The sequence below is a fragment of the Rutidosis leptorrhynchoides genome, chromosome 2 (genome assembly GCF_046630445.1).
Source record: "Rutidosis leptorrhynchoides isolate AG116_Rl617_1_P2 chromosome 2, CSIRO_AGI_Rlap_v1, whole genome shotgun sequence".
Taxonomy (NCBI): Eukaryota; Viridiplantae; Streptophyta; class Magnoliopsida; order Asterales; family Asteraceae; genus Rutidosis; species Rutidosis leptorrhynchoides.
The window spans coordinates 357,874,185-357,888,866 of NC_092334.1; positions in this window are offsets into that span (position 1 = coordinate 357,874,185).

Genomic DNA, 14,682 nt, shown 5'->3' on the forward strand with positions numbered 1-14,682 from the left:
CCCGATTTCGGCTACGCTTCATATTACTCCTTCCCCAAACATATTTAATAAAGCGACTTTTAATCAACGGATGTACTTTTCTCTTTTTAACACGAAAGCGAGCTACCGAGGTCCCTTTTGAAACAGAGCCCAACACAAGATCATTTGGGTTGTTAGGAAAGTCTGGCCCAACAGGCAAGCCATCCATAAGCCCAACATTATTTTGAAAATTCATTGGAACTCTCAACTCTTCCCATTTTTCACGCGTGCAGGAGTAATCCTCAAAACAGGGGCAACCGTCGTTGGAATTCGTGACAGAAACAGAAGTGCTCGACTTTTGAGTTTCACCCGATTTATGAGCTTCATCTGAACTAAATTCCGGTGAGGAAACCGCCATCGGAGAAACCATTGACGGATCTGGAATTAATTCACCATCTTCGACATCATCTGGAATTAATTCTCCATCTTCGACATCACCTGCCTTATCTGCAGTATCCCGAATTTCATCTGCAGGATCACGATTCTCATCTGCAGGCTCGCGATTCTCATCTGCAGGTTCACGATTAGACAAATCATTAAAACCTACATCATCCACGCTTGACGAAACTTGAACCCTCTCGCTGGTATCCATGGCAGGTGACGAATGTACCGGCAGATTACTGGAGAAATCATGGGGTTTTTTAACACCATCGCCGCCAGCAACATCAACTTTATTCACTTCAACCAGAGACCAAGATAATCTATCTTTGTTAAAGCTAAATAAGAGGTTGTGATTGCTCATAGATTCAGGGAGGTAAAAATCGATGCATCTACCTCCAATCCTTATCTCTATATGATTATTCCCATGAACCTGAAACTCCTTGGATACATGATTCTGACCTCCAAGAGAGTCTGCGAAGCTTTTTCCATCCCATTGCATTGGTTTAGTCGGACTACGATTCCAGGGAGCCGGAGGAAAGTCCTCAGAACTATCAATATTCAAATTGCTCACACAATCCTTACTCGGAGGACGATTAGCTACCTTCCTCTCAACAGCCTTGTAAGCACGAATCCATCTCTCATTAACTTGTATAGAGTTCAAAACTTTTGTGAAAGAATCAATATCATTGATGCCTTCAAAACGAACATAACCGAAGCGTTGGCCGCTCAACAATCTCTTACGTGCAAAATACACGTCATTTAGAGCACCGTATTTCTCGAAGACACTCCGGCAATCAACGCGAGACCAAGTGTCCGGAAAGTTGAAGATCATAAACGAAGATGCTCGATTATCACACGACATATTACACGATGAAGATACTCGATTATCACACGACATATTACACGAAGAGCCATTTGGCTTCGACATGGAGATCAAATCATCGCCAGCAAGAAATCTAGCCGGAAGAGATGGAACCAGAGATGAATTTGGGTTTGAAAGTTACTGGAGGTGTAAGGCAAAGTTTTTCAAATTAAGACATAAGAAATTGACTTTAAATTGTAGTTTGAAATAAATACTAAAATTAAACCAGATACATAAATCAAGATTTCAAATTTACATATTAAAAATCCAAAATTGACAAAACCCAGATCCAATTTATACAAAAAAAATAAAGATCGATGCATATATAACGATGAAACGGTGAAATTGGGAATCAGTTGATAAGAGTAAGAATTAGGTAAAATTAAAAAGAAATTATAAAATTAATAACCCAAAAGTCTTACCAGAAAATAAAAGAAAGAGTAACGATTGTGAATTATTATGAAAATGAGATTTTGATTTGTCCCGTTTTAAATATTCAATTTATTTATTTCTTCCTAAAAATATTTTCAAACTAAAAATTAACTACTCTGTCTTAAAAATTATGAATATATAATTTCATATTAATAATAAGTTAATAAGTCATTTTTAAATATTTTGAGTCAAGATTTGTGTGTATTAAGATTTAAGAGGATAAGCCTTAACATTCTACGTATTTAGAAAATCATAAATTAAAAAATTTCATAGAAACATTTTTTTTGGAAACGAATAACCGATGAATATTCAAATAAATTCAACTTTTAAATTGAGATCCAACGGACCAATTAGAATGTGACATGTGGCACGACAATCATATGTGATTGAAAAAAAAATTATAAAAAAATTCGAATTTCTTTTTTTTGAAAAAAAAATTTTATTTTCAATTTTTTTCCCAATCACATGTGATTGAATTTTGACATGCAGTAAATCACATGTAATTTTGAATGTCAATCACATGTGATTGTAAAATCCAATCATATGTGATTCAGCATGTTAAATCCAATCACATGTGATTGAAAAAAAAATATGAATTTTTTTTTCAATCACATGTGATTGAATTTGACATACAAAATCACATATAATTGGATTTTACAATCATATGTGATTGGATTTGACATGCTAAATTAAAAAAAATTAAAAATTAAAAATAAAATTTGAAAAAATAAAATTTAAATAATTTTTTTTATTTTTTTTTTAAGTTTGGAAATATATTTTTTTTTCAATCACATGTGATTGTCGCGCTCTGATTGATCCATTGGATTTCAAGCAAATTGTTAGATTCAAGGGATTACACTTCACGAATAACTAGATAAAATGGAGTAATATATATATATATATATATATATATATATATATATATATATATATATATATATATATATATATATATATATATATATATACTCCGTATATGTTTTCATATATTTATTCTTGCTAATATATTACTGGAAAGTAAGTATTTGTTGACAAGATATAAGTTATGGAGTTTATGTTTTGCTAAATATTACTGCAAGTGGTTGCACCGGTTGAATAGGACTCGGATACTCGATTACACCAGAGATGAATGTGAACCGAACTGAATAAAACAAAAATAGTAATAAAATAAAATAATAAAATTATAGTAATATACTCGTATAATATAAGTTATAACTTTTAATAGTTATAATATACTATGTATAAAAAGAGTGATCGTTTAGATTGTGCCTTTAGAAAAAAAAAATTAAAAGAGGTCAAACTAAAGTTGAAGGATTGGAGTCAAAAAGCTCTCGGCAATCTTGATGGTTGTTGGTGATTTTAGCGTGATCCAACATAATCAATATTTTAGGTTATTGGATTACTTGGTTGAGAGTGAAAGTGATTGCTTGATATTCTACACGAATTCGGGAAGTGTGGAGTACACATTCGTAAAGAGTTAGAACAATCACTTAGTGTATAGTTGAACTTGGATGGAAAACTTAGAGCAAAACAAGAAAATATCAAAGTCCTGTTATAAGCCGCGCCGCGCCTACTAGGGCCGCGCCGCGGGCCAAGGCGTGTTTTGAGTTCAGAACTTTTTGATTGATTTTGATATTTGTTGAAGCTCTAAGTCGCGGCGCACCTTATCTAGCCGCGACGCGGTCCAAAGGGGGAATGTGTTACCGAGAGAAATAGCAAAGTTGGATATCAAGTCCAGTGTTGAGCCGCGGCGCGGCTCATCTAGTTGCAGCGCGGCTTAAGGCGTGAAAACTGAACTGGTGCCTTTTTGACCAAAAAGGCATGTTGGTCTAAAACGTTGCTTATCATTTCCTGGTCAGTTTGTGACGGTTTTAAATATTAAATACACATGTTTAGACACCAAATAAGTGGTGTTGGTTGGTTACCTAGAGTTGTACCATTTCATTATGGTTACATATAAAAGGTTGCGACTCTTCATTCACACATTTTCGTCAACTATAAATGAAAGTCTCCTTCATTTGAGAATTTTCTTACTTTCTCAACATACTAACAAACATTCTCTACATTATACTTTTGCAAGAACAACTTTTCTTGGTCTAGAAAAGATTGTTGAACTAGTCTTATCCAAATATTGATTTCGTGCAACCCAAGACAAATAGGGGCGAAATACTTTATTGAGAAAGTGTTTCACGATTCTAGTTTCAGTTCGGTGACATTATCCTATTGAGCAATCCATATTTTCTAACAATGGTGAGATCGAAGAACTGTGTAGAGCCGCATAAGATTGGGAATCGATTGCTGAAAGCCGATTATTATCAGATACTGAAAGGATCGAATGCTAAATGTTCGAAAAATATGGGTGGAAAAGGATAGGGTTCGTTCAAACATGTTGAAGCAAAAATCAAGAGTTAAATGGATTGCAGACGAGAACACAAAGTTTTTTCACTCATCCATTCTAAGGAGATTTTCAAGGCGAAATATTAGGGGCTTTACCATTGACGGTGTATGGAACGAAGATCCGATTGACATCAAACAAGCCATGTTTAACCATTACGAGTCCCTCTTTAAAAAACTTGGCTCAAGCAGGTTGAAACTCTCAAGTGATAATAATCTCCTTCCATGTAACACTATCAGTAATGAACAATCTAAGGCACTTGATGTACTGTTTTCCGAAAAAGAAGTATTTGATGCAATAAATGATTTTGGTATCGCGAAAGCACCGGGGCATGGTGGATTTAAATTTAAGTTCTTTAAACTTCATTGGGATTTAATCAAGAACGATTTGGTCTCGGCTCTAAGCTGGTTCTGGGACAAAGGTGAAATATCGAATGATTGCAACGCGTCTTTCATCATGTTGGTACCAAAGAAACCGGATCCTATGGGTTTAAATGATTTTCGGCCCATTAGTTTGATAAGCTCATACTTCAAAATCCTTACCAAGGTACTCTCCAACCAAATCCGTAATGTAATCCCCGGCCTTATTATGAGGTCCAAAGCGCCTTTATAAAAGGAAGATATATACTTGATGGCGCTCTTATAGCTAACGAGGCTATTGAATATTTAAAGAAAAATAAAAGAAAGAGCTTCATATTCAAAGTTGATTTCGTGTAAGACCCTGTTCCTGTTTCAGTCAATGGGACGCCGTCCCAATTTCCGGACGCCGTCCTGCTCTTTAAAACCGGACGCCGTCCCAAATTCTGGACGCCGTCCAAATATGCTGACGGGCCAGCTGTATAATTTTGTTTTTAAAAAGGGGTATTTTGGTCAAATTACTTGGGTGTCGGTTTGGAGCCCTCAAAACTGATCTAGATCCCATTTGTGGATCACATTTCATCCACACAAACACTCTCATCCAATTCTAGAGAGAGAGAAAGGGTTTAGAGAGAGAAAGAGAGAACTTGATTTGAAGAAGAAGGAGTTGGATTCTCACCAAAGCTCGCGATTTAAAGTTGTTCATCTCGCTCCTAGCTACGTTTTAGTAGTAGTGGTAAGTTCTAACTCCGAATTTCATTAATTTATTTGATATTCAAGTTAGGGTTTGAACTTGATATTGTTGAGAAACCCATTTAGACTCATGAAGTGAGTCTAGTGATGATAGTAATCGGGTTTTGTAGTGTCGTTAGTGGACTTTGGGTTGGTTGTTGTTTTGGTCAAGTTCAAGACTTGTAAAACGGGTTAATCACTAGGTTTAGTGATTATGGATGTGTCGAAACCCATTTAGTTGTATTTTGGTTGACTAATTTTGAAATGGGTCAAAATTAGGGTTTGGTGTCAAATTGGGTAAGGTAAGCGTTAACACTTATGATTTGGGTTAATTGGTGATTTAGGGCCATTTTCACTTGTGCTAGTAATTATTGGTTAGGTTGGGCACGGGTTGTGCTCGAAAGTGCATTTGGGTCGAATTTGCACTTATGGTGTTTTGGTCGTAAGCTAGAGTGTTTAGCTTATTTGTTTGTGAATTATCTAGGTGATTCACATTTGGACGATTAAGAGCTCAAGCGGGAGTTGCCTTTCTTGTAATCGAGGTGAGTGGAATATTTATACATGTATGTATGTAGTTTATTTACTCGTGTGTGATGTGGGTCTTCGGTGCCACATCGTGAGTATTATTTGTTGGTATGTGTCACAAGACGGTGACTTATTTGTTGGTATGATGGGATGAGAACTACAAGTCGGTAGTGTCTCGATAGGTGACTTACAAGTCGGTGACACCTAATGGTGATTCACAAGTCGGTGACACCATATGTCGGGAAGTGATTTACAAGTCGGTGACACTTCATGGTGTTCACAAGTCGGTGACACTTAGTGGTGCTTCACAAGTCGGTGACACCACATGGCATTCACAATGTAGCGACCCGTCCAAATCCACCTGGACGAATACATCAACATCTGGTCCCATTGCGAGGTTCAGACCTCTATATGATACGTTTTACAAACATTGCATTCTTTTAAAAGACAAACTTAATTCAAAATATAACCTTTTGATACAAATGATATATAGATCCCATAATATGATTGACTAATCTGTCATAACAGTCTTTTTGAAATCAAACGACTTGAATGCAACGTCTTTTGAAATATGCATGAACGACTCCAAGTAACATCTTTAAAATGAGCAAATGCACAGCGGAAGATTTCTTTAATACCAGAGAATAAACATGTTTTAAAAGTGTCAACCAAAAGGTTGGTGAGTTCATAAGTTTATCATAAACAATAAAATTTAGTAATTTTGATAGACCAAAGATTTAAATACAGTACACCTATCTCGTATACGAAACCATTTTTCATAAATGCTTGGCAAAGTAGGTTCGTATCCTTCCCCCCCCCCCCCCCCCCCCCCGTAGGTTGCCTTGCGATTTTTAATAACCGTACACATATCTCGTATACAAAATAACATACACATAACCTGTGTATAAAAATCATTCTCTCTATATATAACATTTGCTTGGTAACCGACCTTAACATTTAATGCGCATAAATAATATCCCCAAAACAGAATCCTCTCGTCTGTATAAATATATAAACCTTGAAGTACTAAACACCACGCCCACTAGCTCTACTGTCTAGTGAACATTCTGGGTGTGGGTGTTAAACCCGGTAGCTACCTTTAGGATTCGCGTCAATTAGTGGCAATTATAACGTCTAACTAATTCTTAGGTTACCAAGCTATAATAATCAGGGGGAAATATTCGATATAATATCCTACAGAACTTCTGTCTGTATAATAATTCATTAGAGGAATGTTTTGCTTGTGTCTATCGCGTCAAACATTTATAAAAGCATTTCATGTATTCTCAGTCCCAAAAATATATATTGTAAAAGTATTGAAAAAGGGAGCATATGAAACTCACAATACGATATTTTGTAGTAAAAATATGCATACGACGGAATTGAATAATGCAGGGTTGGCCTCGGATTCACGAACCTATATCAAGTATATATATTAACACATATAATTGTACGCAAGTAATTTCATCTACTAATTATATAATAAAATTATAATATATATATATATATATATATATATATATATATATATATATATTTAACGTTGTAGTTATATAAAATTTATATTAGATCGCAAATAGAATACATATATTTTATTTATTATATCTTAAATTATATGTTATCTATATTTGTTTTGTATATATATTTAAAATAATTAATGTTTATAGTTATATCAGTATATATATACATATATAATTAGTATTATATCAATAATTTGTTATATGTATCATTTATAATAAAAAAATATGTTTAAAATATAATTATATGAAATAAAAATATATGTTTATATGCATAGTATCTATTTGTCATAAAAATAATGATAATAATAATAGTTGTTAATAAAAATGATAGTTATAATACTAAAGGCAATCTTATTAAAAATGTTAATTTTAATACAAATGATAATTTTTAATATGTTTAATAATAAGAATGATAATAATAATAATAATAATAATAATAATAATAATAATAATAATAATAATAATAATAATAATAATAATAATAACTATAATATCTATAATAATAATACTTTTACTAATAACGATAATAATAATTATATTAATAATAATACTTATAATAATAATAATAATAATAATAATAATAATAATAATAATAATAATAATAATAATTATAATAATAATACTAATAATAATACTAATAATAATAATAATAATAATAATAATAATAATAATAATAATAATAATAATAATAATAATAATAATAATAATAATAATAAAATGATAATTTTAATAAAAATGATACTTTTAATAATAATAGTAGTTTTTTATAAAACTGATAAGTTTAATAATAATGATAATGAAAATAATAATTTTGATAATAATACTTAATACTTAATACTAAATAATAATAATAATAATAATAATAATAATAATAATAATAATAATAATAATAATAATAATAATAATAATAATAATAATAATAATAATAATAATAATAATAATAATAATAATAATAATAATAATAAAACTACCTTAAAAGGGAAAAGCTTCCAAAAAGAAAATAAACTGCATCAGCCCAGGCTCGAACCCAAGACCTCTCGCTTAACCACCCACACCCTAACCAATACTCTTCTGTTTCTTTTCTGATTTAAATCATAAACTAAATCCTATAAACCATCATCTTATCGATCATCATCATCATAAGTGTTATCATCTTCATTCGTCTTCATGTATATCATACACGTACGTATTCTTTCCATAATCAACACCTAATCTAATTAAGATTGGTTCGGCCTTTTTAAGCCCATTAGCAATACCCAATTAACTAGAGACCAAACCAACAATCCACTAGTCCTCGGCCCAAGAAGCAAGTACATGGCCAAAATAGAAATAATCAAGGACCCGATTCTTGTTCATTTTAATGGAATGGCTTTTAAAAAAAAATGTATATGGTGAACTGGATACAGTGTTTTCTTGGATACCCCTCAATAATTACTAGTAACCTTTTTAATTCTTTATCAATTACTCACCTTATCATCAAAACAAAGGGTTAGGTTTACATATCGAAGTGCAGTTTTGATACAGCAACAATAGTCGAACAGAACACCAATAAAAGGAATCGTTTATCACAATCATCACCTTTCATGTTTATGAGACAGAAAACAGCTGTAAATGGGTGGTTTAGCGAAATGAAATGGTATTGGTTTCTTGGCCGTTTTAAAACAGAATAACAGTGACCTATAGCAGCAACAAAAACAATATATGGGTCTGATCAAATGGAACGAAAAGAGAAATAGCAACTTTGCAGCAGCTGTAACATCAAAGTATCGATGGTGTGTTGTTCGGTTAACAGAGAAAATAGTAACAACTAACATAGTAACAATGGTCATCAATGGGGGTCGTTTATGGGTATGTGAAAAGCGAATATAAATAGAAGAAAGGAGGGTGGTTTGCAGGTTGGTGGTCTGCGACAGTTTCACCGAATCAGAAGACAAGAGCTGCTGCAGTAGCAACAGTTAACAAGCACGACTGTTTGATAGTTTGTGTAGTGGATAGTGTTTGAAACGGGTTTTAAGGGTAGTCGAAAGGTGGTGGTTGTTTTGTAGTCGTTGGTGATGGATTAAGGTGGTCATGAAAATGGTGATCAAAGAGGTGGTGAAATAGTCGATGGTGGTGAAAGTTGCGATATGGGTGGTGATGGTGGAAGTTTGAATGTGGTGGTTTAATATGGACACAGAAAACACTGGAGATTACACGATGGTGGAGATTTGGAGAAGGTGATGGTTCTTGTTGGCCGGAGGTGTGAGGACCGGTGGTTGTAGGGTGATAGCGGATCATTATGGTAGTCTTCAACTAACAATAACAATAATAGTAATGTAACGAGTAAGTGAAATCTTATTGGGTTTACATGATAAAGGTAGTGATTGTGGAAATCATATTGGTTTTGCAGGGATGACAGGTGGTGTTGGAAGTTTAGGTTGGAGAGGTGATCTAAAATTATTGAGATATATATGGTGAGATATGATCTAAAATAATTGAGATATATATGGTGAGATATAATATCTCATAGACGTATATATATATATATATATATATATATATATACATATATCGGTGTGTGTGTGTGTGTGTGACGCCCCTTACAAAACCATCGTGTACGGTTCATCAACAATAGGATCATTACAAGGTCAAACACTATATGCTGTTTGAAAACCAGTTTTGCATTCATAAAAAGATAGCGTTTTACAAAAGATAACGTGCTTCTTATGAATAGAAGCGTTAACATAAGTATGTGACCCAAAGGTCGTTACAAAGCCATTGTTTGAAAACTAATTTAAGTTACGAATGCAAAAGAAAAGTTCCATGATTGAGACATCTCTAAGTAATGCAGCGGAAATCTAACACAGCAGGTCCGTAACAGCTAGTCTATAACACTAAGACAGCAAGTCTAACAGCGGAAGCAACAACGTATAAGCACCTAAGAAATACACGCTTAAAAAGTCAACACGAATGTTGGTGAGCTATAGTTTGTTTGTAATCAGTAAAGTAATGTAGACCACGAGATTTCATTGCTTCAAACAGCGTTTCAAAACAGTATGATAAAGTATATGCATAACCGTGGGCACCCGATAACTAGACTTAACGTATGTATATCACCCCCTAAGAGTGGACTTGGCGAGTGCGTTTGTCCTCGAAGTATTAAACACCCGTTGTCTGCTAGCGCGACTAGCCCGAGTGGGGTTGTCAAACTCTATGGATCTATATCTAAGATTCGCGTTATCGGTTAGGAAACCAATGATTAAAAGTTACCGAGCTAAGGGGAATCTTTGTGCCTTTTTGTAACCCACACATATATAAAGTTTAAGTACACGTGTATAGTATGTAAAATGTAAAAAGCGCATGTATTCTGAGTCCCAAAAATAGTAAAAAGTAGTAAAAGGATGCTATAACTCACAGTGAATAAGCAGTAAAAGTCGATATGAAACGTATGCAGGTAGTAAGTCGGTCCGAAAGGTCGTTAACCTAAGTCAAAGGTCACTAGGTCAGTATGTTGTCCCAAAAGGGTTAAAAGTGAATAAATTAAGTTTAAGTGTCATCATCAACATCATCATTATCATCATCATTCATCAACACTAAGGTAAGTTTAACAAGAATAGAGATCAAAACAAAAGGCTGATTTGGACAGTTGTTACGACCTATATACAAATCGAAAAGACGCGTAGTCAGTGGTCATGGCTCCGTATGTGAGTCCTCTAACCTTTAACCAATTTTCAGAACCTAACTCCTCTTTGTTTAACCGTGGCGATGGTTTAAGTGCGAGTAGGCCAGAAATTTCAGCACAACGTTAGAAAGGCGTATTGACTTTCAGAAGGCTATAAATCCTAAACCGTATATTGGATTAAGTCGAGGCCTAAACAAAAAGTCATCTACTCAAAACGAACTATCTGAAAATCAGCAAACAAGTGCTCCGGTGAGTTTCTTAGTGCTTGATGCTCATCACGGTTCTCATCCTTGATGCTTGTAAGCTTCAAGTGTACAACTCTTTGATGTTTTAGCATCAATTGTTAAACCCAAGCTAGATCTAATAAGTAAATGAAGATTCCAAGCTAGAAAGCTTGAATCTTTCATGTTCTTGAAGGATTCAAACCCAAGTTTGAATCTACAAGATATAACAAGATCAAAAGCTAAGAGCTAGATCCAATAAATGATGATGATGATGTCGTGGATGAGAAGAGGAGAAGAAGAGAAAGAAAATTTAAAACTTACACTTTTTAGAGTGAGAAAGACTAGAGAGAATTAGAGAGTAAGTGTGTGTAATTTGTAAATAAAATCAAGTGTGAAATGAATGGGTTAAGTTTGGTATTTATAGGAAATGAGGGTGTGGGGAGGGTATCAAAACTGTAGGTATGGAGGGGGACAAGTGGGGGAGAACTTTTTCTTTTTGGTTAATGGTTGTCTAAAGTTGGTGCTTATGTTAGGATCCCATGCAACATTAAGGATAATGCTTACCAAAAATACTAGTATGTTCCCTCTAATAAATGGGCATTTGTCTTTCATTATTATGGGTCACTAACCTATTAAACTTGGGCTAATTAAATAGTCCACTAGCTAGTGTAGGGTGAGCTAAGGTCCAACAAGGTAGAAAGTCCAACAAGACTAACTAATGTGTTCCAGTAAATTACTAAGCGTAATTAAGCATCCAAAACCCCAAGTAATTGTTATTATAAAATAACAATTAGTATTACATAGTCATAATATTTCGATTATGACCAAAGTTAAACGTGTACCAAGTACATAGCTCGTTTCAAACGTCAAGTGACACCAACGATCGTAAAAGCATTCGGGGATCAAGTTAAGTGATTATACACTTAATAGCACGTTGTAAGGTATTAATGAAAGTAATTAATCATTAAATAAGATCCCAGAGCATAAACTAGCTCAGTACGCACATATACACAGTTTCGTGAAAGCACAAAGCACAAAAGCAAGTCGAAAAAGCCGGGTCGTTACATTACCCACCTGTTAAAGAAAATTTCGTCCCAAAATTTTGAGGAGTGACCAAAAATGGTACCGTATTTGAATAAGAAGGAGCGTGTCGAAGTTTCGAGAGACTCGAGGGCTCAGAAGTGAGTTAGTTGCCTTGAAAGGTACTTGGGCGCATAAAAGTAAGAATAGGTATATGCCATTAATTAAGTCTCTTGTCCTAAGAGGTCAACAAATTGATTTCGTTTCTTGTTAACATGAACATGTCCTCTGAATATATATACCCACAAAAGGAAATATGATATTTTTTTAGCCTTACAGGCATCTTCAGTAAGCTAGATACATGAAATGCATCATGAATGTTACCAAGCTCATCTAAAACATTGAGCGCTTATGTCGCAATATAAGCTGACAGGTAGAATGGAAAACATGGTGATTACAACCATGCGATTTGATGTCTGGATAGTGTTAGCCACGGATTTTACTAATCCCTTAATTTCGGAAGGAGACCATAGGTATAAAGAACCCGATATTTAAGAAATGTTTGTTCGATGTAATGAATTGAAATTTTAGCCGAAAGAGACATATCAGACTTACATGCAATGCCAGCCATAATTATTTATAGTGTCTTCAGGGCGGTCTTAAAGAACAATGAATGATATCACCCAGTTTTCCATGATGCATGTGATCTAATCCTTGAATGGAATGGAAGCACAGTTCCATAATGTAACTTTATCCTTTCAGTTACATGTTGAAGTTACGGTTAACATTAACTAGAACAACATATAGTTGCAACCAACGAAGAAGGAATGTGTAGAGTAACCACATCCGTGTTATAGACGTTTTAAGCAGTCCATTCCAAGAGGATAACAAGATTCATAGATTCTTAAAGTATTTTATACTACATTTCCAAAAGAAAATCGCACGAAATGTGTGATCTTTGAATGAGAGTGAACTCTTCGAGCGGTTTGTCCTTAATTTATCCTTATACTTAAGGGGATGCGCGGATGAGAAGATACGTGAACCTTTGGTCATAAAGAATGGTTTACTCTAAGTGAAAAGAATTTCCAAAAATAATTTCTTGTACCTCAACATTCCGATTCATAGAGATGGTGTTTACTAGGGGGTTGCGATTAGCCGTGAAATATTGAGAGTGGAAGCCCGCCTAGTGCCTTTCCTACAATGGGATGACCACTGAGTGTACCCCAGAAAACTGATTGATCGGCCCGCATTTTTGCCATGTCCAACCCAAAAAGGAACATTTTATGAGCGCAAAGACTTCCTAACAAATTTTATAAAACGGCCATCCAAAGTGGCTCCAGAGTTTTTAACAAAGATCTTAATAGTAAGCTTCATCCTTAACGGAGGGCAAGAAGAAGTGTGATCCATACATGGTGTAGTCTAATACGAAAACCTTTAATAAAATCAACTAAGGGAGTTTTGAAAATCCTTTAAACGTTTGATGTGACAACATAAACGGAACGAAGTTCCTAGTAAATTTAGAAGTATGTAAAACGTGTACCATTTTGCACAAAACTATTTGACTTAAGTTAAACAACCTAATATAGGAGCGATTTTTAAAAAAATTTGCTGACATAACTTAGTAGGTACTAACCAAAATAAGTAAGGTTAAATTTATTAATTTAATTATATACATATATATATGATTTTATAAATCGCATAAGTGACAGAAAAATTTTATTACTTTCATTTGTCCATAAATCTCGTGAGGACCGCACAAATAAACAACGTGCAAAATTTTTGATAAACATGGTTTTTCGTATTTCAGAGGTTACGAGTTGAAAAAGATTGACTGGAAAATCTTTGAATCATCGGGTGACATATCACTAGGTAATGAAAACTAATGAATTAAATGTAGTTTTGATAATTATCAGGACACAAGTCTTTGGACCAAAAATGTTTACGTGTGAAGCCGTTGCTGAAAAGTGAGGTATGAAGGATAGAGCATGAGGATGAGAGGTTAATCGCTTCTTGACTTTGCAAAATGCCAAACAGGTTATGACTAATACTAAAGTCGGAATACTGATGGTGTTAATATCGCTAGATGAGAATCTCTTGGAATAAGTCAGGACTTCGAGTTATGTAGGAAAGAGCATCGTTCCAACAGGCATGGCAAATAAGATCCTTGGGGTATCGCAATAGCTTTGAATGGTTAAGTGTTAGTGGATGCCCGAAGGCTCTGCATGACGTGGTAGTAAGTGCCTTCGTCACATACACACACATGAATCTCTCAATTTCGACGGTTGTCAGTCTTCATGATGACTTGGATATGAATAAGAAACGAAAAAAAAATTTATATAATAAGCAATGAAAATTTTATAGAAATCGTTTAAGGTGACAACGTAAGAAAAGAAACGAAGTTCTTAGTAAACTGGGGTTACGTACAATACGTACCATTCAAAGTAAGATACCTTTTGAATAAAAGATTTGATTTGTAAAAGTGAAAGTAAAATTTCATATGTACTAGTCTAAAATAAGTAATTATTTACTTTATAACATTTACGGTTTCTAAAATTT